This window comes from Mastomys coucha, unplaced genomic scaffold (assembly GCF_008632895.1).
Source record: "Mastomys coucha isolate ucsf_1 unplaced genomic scaffold, UCSF_Mcou_1 pScaffold7, whole genome shotgun sequence".
NCBI classification, from domain to species: domain Eukaryota; kingdom Metazoa; phylum Chordata; class Mammalia; order Rodentia; family Muridae; genus Mastomys; species Mastomys coucha.
This window is the reverse complement of record NW_022196913.1, coordinates 75933250-75941418: the sequence shown is the minus strand read 5'-3', so window position 1 is coordinate 75941418 and position 8169 is coordinate 75933250. Positions and strand designations below refer to the sequence as shown.

Below are 8169 nucleotides of genomic sequence, written 5' to 3'. Positions count from 1 at the left end.
CCCCCCCCCGCATGCACTGCTGTGCTGGCGTCTTTCAGAAGTGCACACGTCTCTCTTGTGTGTTCTCCTAGGAGGAATGGTGCTGTGTCATGGAAGTATTCTGCTTGAATGCACACTCAAGTATGTGTTTAATCCTCATGATGGCTTTGAGTGTCTGAGAAGCAGCTCCCAGTTGCTTTTTGAGCAGCAACTCTGAGCCAGGCCCTGTTTTAGGTAAGAAATGCAGCAAGGGCAAGACACGTACTATTCTTTTCCTTGACACATCCCATGGAAGAGACGAGCAAAGCACCCGAATAAGTGAAGAGGGGAACCTCAGGGGTAACTGCTATGAAGACCAGAGCTGAGGAACAAGGGGCTGGGGGTGCTTCTGCTGTAGCTGTCAGAAAGGTCTCCTCCACGAGCACCTCAAAGGGAGCCAGGGGTGGCTGTGTACAGCTGTGTACAGCTGTGGAAGAGTGCTGGAATGTGAGGGATGCCAAAGGGACCAAAAGTCTGGTGGGTCTGAAAGAGAGAGATCCACCGGGCGGCCACAGCCATCACCCAACAAGTGAGTACACGGCGGGATCCTGCTTCTGCTGTGTCAGGTCTTCTACACTCAGGAGGTGCACCAGGGTGAGATATAGAACAATGCTTCTGTCATGGGGCAAGGAGGTAAGGGCAGGTGAGCGAGTCTGGAGGAGTAAAAGGCAGCCAAGCAGGACTGAAGGCTACGGAAGGAAGGCACTTGGCTGTGGTGGGAGGCATGAAAGAGGTTTGTCTGTGCGTGCATGCCTGTGTGTGCACGCACGTGTGTGTGTGTGTGTGTGTGTGTGTGTGTGTATTTGTGTGGTGTATATGCGTGTATATGTATGTCTGGTGTGTGTGGTGTATGTGCATGTATGTTATGTGTGGTGAGTATGTATACATATGTCTGGTGTGTGTATGTGTGCATATATGTATTGTCTGGGGTGTGTGTGTATGTCTGGTGTGTGTGTGTGTGTCTGTGTGTGTGTGTGTTTTGGTGCGTATGAATGCAAGCACACAGTGTGTCTGCAAAGGTTAAGAGGTTATCCTCCGGTCTTGGTCCCCAACTTCAGCCTTGTTGGAAACAGGGCCTTGAATAACTCACCACTACTGGCCCTTGAACTTCAGGGGATTAATTCTCTTAGTCTACACTTCTCCGCTCCTCACTGGCACATTGAGATTTCAGCCTCTGCTACCGTGTCCAGCTTCATATGGCTTCTGGGGATCTGAACTCACGTCCTCATACATTCATGGCACGTGCTTGGCCTACTAAGCCATCTCCCCAGACCACCGTGGAGGAATTTTAAGCAGAGATGAGAATCGTGGTTGAGCCAGGAAGCAAGAACAGAGGCAAAAAGATCCGTTAGTGATTCAGGTTAAAGGCCTCAAGCTGCTACGGTAGCCTAGGCTGTGGGAACCACAAAGGTGGACTACACTGACAACACGTCCTGGAGGCCAAGCAGACAAGCTGTGCACCGAGAGATTAATTACAAAGTGAATAAAAACAAGGGTCTGGTTTATGGTCAGTTATGATAAGCTGGCCTAAGCACCTAGGCATCGGTAGAAGCAGGCAAAAAGGTAGGAAAGACTGGGCAGGAGAGACTTGGGGAGGAAAAACAATGGCTCTGTTTGCTGACCTACAGACAACTGTTCAAATGGGGATGGTCACGTGACTAAAACCCCAGCGTTCAGAGGAGCTAGGCTGAAGACAGACCCTTGGGTCACTGGCATGCATGTAGCTTTGAAAGCTGACCAGCATGACCTACTGGGAGAAAGTAGACAGGAAGAGGGTGGAGAAGTCTAGGAATAGCTGAGAACTTGAAGATCCATTTTATAGATGGAGGAACTGAGGTTCCAAGAAGCCAAACAAATTGTCCAAGTATGACAAAGCTTGCTTTTCGCCAGGGTCTGCGTACTTACCCACTTCACTTCAATGCCTGTGGTTTCTCAGCTCTGCCCCATCCATGTAAACTTAAGTAAATTAGCCTTTAGGAAGCTCTGTCTCCCTGTCTGTGAGGGGAGAGTAATGATAATGACACACACCACATTGGGCAGTGTGAGTGTAAAATAAATCAGCAGAAACAATAGCTGGCCAGCAGTGACAGGATGGTGTCACGGAGTAAGAGGATACAGGCCTCAAGAGTAAGACAAACCAAGCAGTTTCGAGTCTCCACAGTCAGGCTCACCGGCTCCACTGTGGCTGTACAGGCGGGGAACGGAGGGAGACAGGCCTGTCTTAAAGAGAAACCCTTTTATGCTCGTTACCAGGGCAACCTTTGGTCCAGGATAAATCTAGTCTTGTCCTTATGCAAGTGGACTATGATGTCTTTCTTTTCTGTCTTTCGAGACAAGGTCCCCCTATGTAGCCCTATGTAGTGTTCAAGCTGAGCAACAGAGAGCTGGTGCTTCCGCGTGAGCTCTTGGCCCCTTGCTGTCTACGCCGGCCCATCTGGGAACTCTCTGGCAATGCCTACTTCAGCTTGTTTGGTGTTGGGTAGCCCACAGCCATCAAAGTGTAGCTAACGGATGTTAGGTTCACTAGTGCTAAGTTCATGTCCTGACCTGAGACTCTGTGAGAGTTGGTGTTAACAGGTTCAGTGAAGCTGGGCGGTGGTGACGCATGCCTTTAATCCCAGCACTTGGGAGGCAGAGGCAGGTGGATTTCTGAGTTCGAGTTCAAGACCAGTCTGGTCTACACAGAGAAACCCTGTCTCAAAAAATCCAAAAACAAAACACAACAAAACAAAACAGGTTCAGTGAATGATGAACCCAGGAAACTAAAGGTTTCAGGGTGTTCTGAGATGGCCCAGCCAATAAAGGCTCAGGGTGTGCTGAGATGGCCCAGTCCACAAAGGGGGCTTGCTATGCAAACCCAGACTTGAATTTGATCCCCACTGCCTATGGAAAAAATGGAGGAGTGGTACTGTGCATATGTAATTTCAATTGCAGTGCCAGGAATAAGTTGGGAGACAGGATTATTCCTTGCTGACTAACCTAGCCAAGTTAGTGAGTCCAGGTCCCAGTGAGAGACCCTGTTTCAAAATGGGTAGACAGCTCCTAACAAGGTACACCCAAGTTTGATCTATGGCCTCTACACACACACACACACACACACACACACACACACACACACACACACCTCAGTCACTTGGGTTCTACCCTCATGGGTTCCTCCAGGGAGGAAGAATTAAACAGTGAAAATAAATCAGAATTTCTTAAAACTTCCTCGGGACACATGCCTCAGCTTCACATCCTTTCCACAGCCCTGTGATATTCTGACCTGAAAGCGCTAAGCCCTTCAGGCGGCCGCGGGGTGGGAGCGCAGGACACTCTTGCACTGACCTACTTGCCTTTAGGAGGCAAGGTGGAACTGAGGGAGGCTATGCTCTTCCTACACCTCAGATCTGACAGCCCAGCTTTTCAAAGCTCCACAGTGCGGAGCTTTTGATTAGGGCAGAGAGAGCAGGCCCAGGAGGCCCAGACCCAGCAGCAAATGTGGGTTTGAAGTGTTATTCTCGGCTCGCTGGGCCAGCGCCTCCGTTGTTCTCACTGCCTGGAGCAGACCTTTATAAAAGGGTAACTCTCTCCGTGCCACACCGGAGCTTCTGTCTGGCTAGACCGGGAGATTCTGTGGAGCCTGAAGGAGGGAATCAGACCAGGCAACCAAAGTCCATCAAGTCGGAGCTGCAGAGCAGGCTCAGGTTGGCACTGGGCGTGGGTCTCCTTCATTACTGCGGCTGTGCTGGCGGCCTCCTGGAAGATGCTAACGAGCTCCTGGTCTGCGGCAGATGGTAGAAGGCTAGCGTTTGATTTCTCTTGTTCCACTGCTTTTTATTTCCTCAGGAAAAAAAAAAAAAGGCTAACCAAGAGGCTCCTTCATTGCGCTTGATTTCAACAAAGCCATTTATGAATTTTAACCCTTTTTAACCTGACCTTCCTCAGATCACGCACCCAAGGTGCAACAGCCTCTTAGAACCCCAGGAGAAACTTATCCCTGGCATCTGTCCTCTTCCTATGTTTTTTACTTTTTTTTTTTTTTTCCTTTTAGCACACAGAAATCTCATATTTCTGAGCCTAGAGAGCTGATTGGGGACCCGGTAGGTGTGGATTTCATTTTCTTCTTGAGACAAGCAGCGATTATGGTTTAGTTAATTTTACTTAAGACAGATCCACTGCCCTGACACACACCACACTCACATGTGAATTTAGGAAGTGAAAGAGCTGCAGTCTGTCAAATCCCTTCCACACACAGGCACCCTGCTGAGCAGCTCCCTGACATTACTGTAACTCTGACTTTTTTACTTCCTTCACCTTAACAGTCTCTGAAATTAGGTGCTGCGACCAGCCCATTTCATAGAAAAGGTACTGAGACTAAAACATTTACCCAAGATCAAAGCCAGGGAGTACCATTCCCAAGCCAAGTAGAGTCTTCTCTCTTATCCTCATGAATGGTGGATGCCTAGTTGAAGTCTCCAGGATTTCAGGCTTTTGTCCCGATTTCAGATTCTTGTTTTGGGGGGAGGGGGAGGCTGAGAGGCTCACTTGTATAAAGAGCCTTGAGCAAGCTAAGGAGGTGTTGTTCTGAACTCGGAGATGGAGGAAAGAGTCAACATGACATGCTGCTTAGAAAACCACCCGAAGGCATCACGGCTTAAACCAGAAGCCATTGCTGCTCTCAGCTCTGTGAGCCAGGGCTTTGGGCAGTGTTCAGCCAGACAATGAGGGTCAGGATGGCTCCAGGTGAGATGGCCAGACTGACCAGATCTCAGATCTCATTACCTCAGGGCTTGGCATTACCCACTGTCTCATTGAGACCTCTCCAGCCGAAGGGCTAGCCTGAATTCAAGGGAAGTGGAACACATGTCCTCTGAAAGACTCAACAGCCTTGCCTGTAAACATCTTTGCCAATCTACCCGTGTGGTGTCTTGGGAGTGGCAGACGGCCAAGTGTTGGGCTGAGGTTACAGAAAATCCCACCATGGCCACTTGGCTGGAAGGGAAAAGATTCCCCTAGAGGTCACATTTCCCTCATTCTCTCATCCCTACTGGTAACCGGAGAAGGGATTTGTGGGACATAGACTGGCACCACTTGTCTGTTCCTTCAGATGGGGACCGTCTAGTGGTTCTCTGACCAACTGAGTCCAGAACAGGTGAGACACCCTCCCCTGAGATAAACAATCTGCACATACTGTCTCCCAAGACAGACTGTGGGTAACAGGAAGGGGTTGGGGTGGGGGCGCCCATCCCTTAGAGCACTCAGAGGCAATGTGCCAGAGACGTTGCAGTGATTGCCAAGTGAGGAAGGCAAAACTGACCTCATCTGCAAAGAACACTCAGTTCTGTGAGCCTCTAACGATGACAGAGCCAGTCAGTGCCTCGTCAGGAGAAACCACCGAGAACTGGAGGGAGATGGGCATGCTCAATCATCTTATACAGCACGCTCAAGGTTAAACCCAGGAATGTGTGCTGGTTGTCCTACTTAGGGTGTCTATTGCTGTAAAGAGACGCCAAGGCCAAAAAGCAGCTTGGGGAGTGTGGTTTGATAGGAATGGCCCCCATACACTCAGATGATTAAATGCTTGACCATAGGGAGTGGCACTATTAGGAGGTGTGGCCTTGTTGGAGGAAGTATGTCACAGGAGGGGGCGGGCTTTGAGGTCTCCTATGTTTAAGCTATATCCAGTGTGGTACACAATCTCCTTCTGCTGCCTGTGGATCAAGATGTAGAACTCTCATCTCCTTCCCCAGCACCATGTCTGCCTGCACACTGCCATGCTTCCCGCCATGACGATAATGGACTAAACCTCTGAACTGTAAGCCAGCCCAATTAAATATTTTCTTTTATAAGAGTTGCTGTGGGGGCTGGCTCAGCGGGTTAGAGCACTGACTGCTTTTCCAAAGGTCCTGAGTTCGGATCCCAGCAACCACATGGTGGCTCACAACCACCCGTAATGAGATCGGATGCCCTCTTCTGGTGTGTCTGAAGACAGCTGCAGTAAATTACACCAGAGGGAGCAGGGCCGGAGCCAGCAGGGCTGGCAGAGGTCCTGAGATCAACAGCAGCCACCTACATGATGGCTCACGGCCATCTGTACAGCTACAGTGTACTCATACACATTATATAAAATAAATCTTTAAAAAAAAAAAAGTTGCTGTGGTCATGGTGCCTCTTCACAGCAATGAAACCCCAACTAAGACTAAGAGGGTAGGGTTTATGTGGTATATGCTTACAAATCGCTGCTCCCTATGGAAGGAAGTCAAGGCAGGAAGTCAAACGGGACCGGAACCTGGAGGCTGGAGCTGATGTAGAGGCCAAGGAAGGGTGCTGCTGACTGGCTTGTTCCTCCTGGTTTGCTCAGTATGATTAATTACAAAACCCAAAACACCAACCCAGGGATTGCTCCACCCCCACCAATCACTAATTAAGAAAATGCCCTACAGACAAATCTCGTGGAGACATTTTTCAATCAAGGTTTCCTTCCTCCTTTCAGATGACTCTAGCTTGTTTAAAGTTGACATAAAGCTATCCAGCACACCTGGAATGGAAAAATATAGTGGACCATGACCAGAAGAAGAGTAATTGCAGTTTAAGGACTGCTAGGACCAGGGTCATCCTAGAGATCACATTTAATCCAAGCCATGAGAAGATGGAGGCCTAGAGAAATACCCACTCTGCAGCCCCCTGCTGGTCTCAAATTGATAACAATGACCGAATGAGCATCACTTAGACTGCCTGTCAGCCATTTTGCTTGGTGATGAGAATTCAAGGCAGAGGAGAACACAGTCTTTGCAGCAGGGTATGGAAGGGCGTGTGGAGCAAGCACCACCATAGGACTGCTGGATCCAAATGTGCTCAGGAAACCTGGCTGGGGTAGGGGTAGGCCTGAGACAGGAGCCCCACCCCCACCCCCAGTCAGCATTGGATCTCTTGGGTGATGTCTATGGATCCTATTAACAAGCTTACCTTTAAAAAAATCTTGTCTACTAAGCCATCCATCAGAGCCTGTATGGCAGGGGGTGTTCAGGGAGTCTCAGGGAGGGCATGTGGCCTCCCTATAGTCCTGAGGGAGGTGATAAGCTTTAACTCACAGCCTCTAGTTTCTAATGTCTTCTCTGGATGGGGTCTTGGGAGAGTCAGACAAAGGAGGATCCAACTGGCTGGGGAGCTCTTGATCAGGCCATAGGAGTGGTTAAAATGGGTGTTCAGATTTGAGAACTCCAGATTAAAACAGCATAAGCATGGCCTCAGGCTGGCAACGTTATGAAGAATAACAAGAACACGCCCTCCCAGGAGAAGTCGGCCACTATATGAGGCTTACAGCACTGTGCCCTCCTCACCACAGTCCTGAGATAGCCATGATAGCAACTCCGTTTTACAGACGGAGAAACGGAGGTTTAGAGCATCAATCCCACTGCCCGGTGTCACACAGTCACCAAAAGTGAAGATTCAGAGTTGGTGGTCAATCGGGCCTTTGTCCATGTTTGCCAAGCACTCTGCCATTGAGCTTGCACCTGGAGACACCATTTTGTTTTGGAGGTTAAAACAAGACTGAAGCATGATGCTCCCCTCCGCCCCGCCCCCAAGTCCCTTCTCCAAGCTCTATTCCCCTTCCCAGTAGTATCTACACCAGGATCTTAGATATGCAGGTCTACAGGCCCCTCCTCAGTCCTCTGGCCCAAAGCTTGCATTTAAACACACCCCAAGGGCTTGCACCTTTGGTGATTTAACACCAAGCAGCACCACCTAGGGAACTTTACCCAAGGCCAGGGTCACACACCTGAGTGTCTGGGGTGAGTGGTCTGGGGCGGTGGGCCTGGGTGCAGACTGACATCTGGGTTTTCATTGTGCTGCAGCCAGGAGAATGTCGCGGGCTTCAACCTTTGAGGTCCACTGAGCAAAAGCAAGGTGGTGGTGGCAATGCTGAGCAGTGATGTCACTGCGGCAAAGGCAAAACCTGGATAGGAGCGTGAAAACAGCATCACAGAGGAGCCATGGTGACAGGCTAGCGACAGTGCAAGACAGTTTCGAGGGGACTCCTGGGCGTACCTGACGTTGCGATGGCAACAAAGTAGAGCGGACGACCTTTCCGCGTGCCTGGCGCCTAGTGCGCGCGCATGCACGCACCGGAGCGGCGGACTGGGCGAGGACGGGGGCGGGGGTGGGGTG

At 50.1% G+C, this 8169-nt stretch overlaps 1 long non-coding RNA gene across 1 annotated transcript; it reads right to left on the bottom strand.

Annotated features, from left to right (window-relative positions):
• Positions 1-1615: 1615 nt before the first annotated feature.
• Positions 1616-8166, bottom strand: LOC116081742. The gene is made up of 4 exons (XR_004114987.1): positions 8050-8166; positions 7781-7957; positions 6967-7514; positions 1616-3841 (listed from the first exon to the last, which is right to left on the bottom strand). It is a non-coding gene; the product is annotated as an uncharacterized LOC116081742 (long non-coding RNA).
• Between the last annotated feature and the right edge of the window lie 3 nt (positions 8167-8169).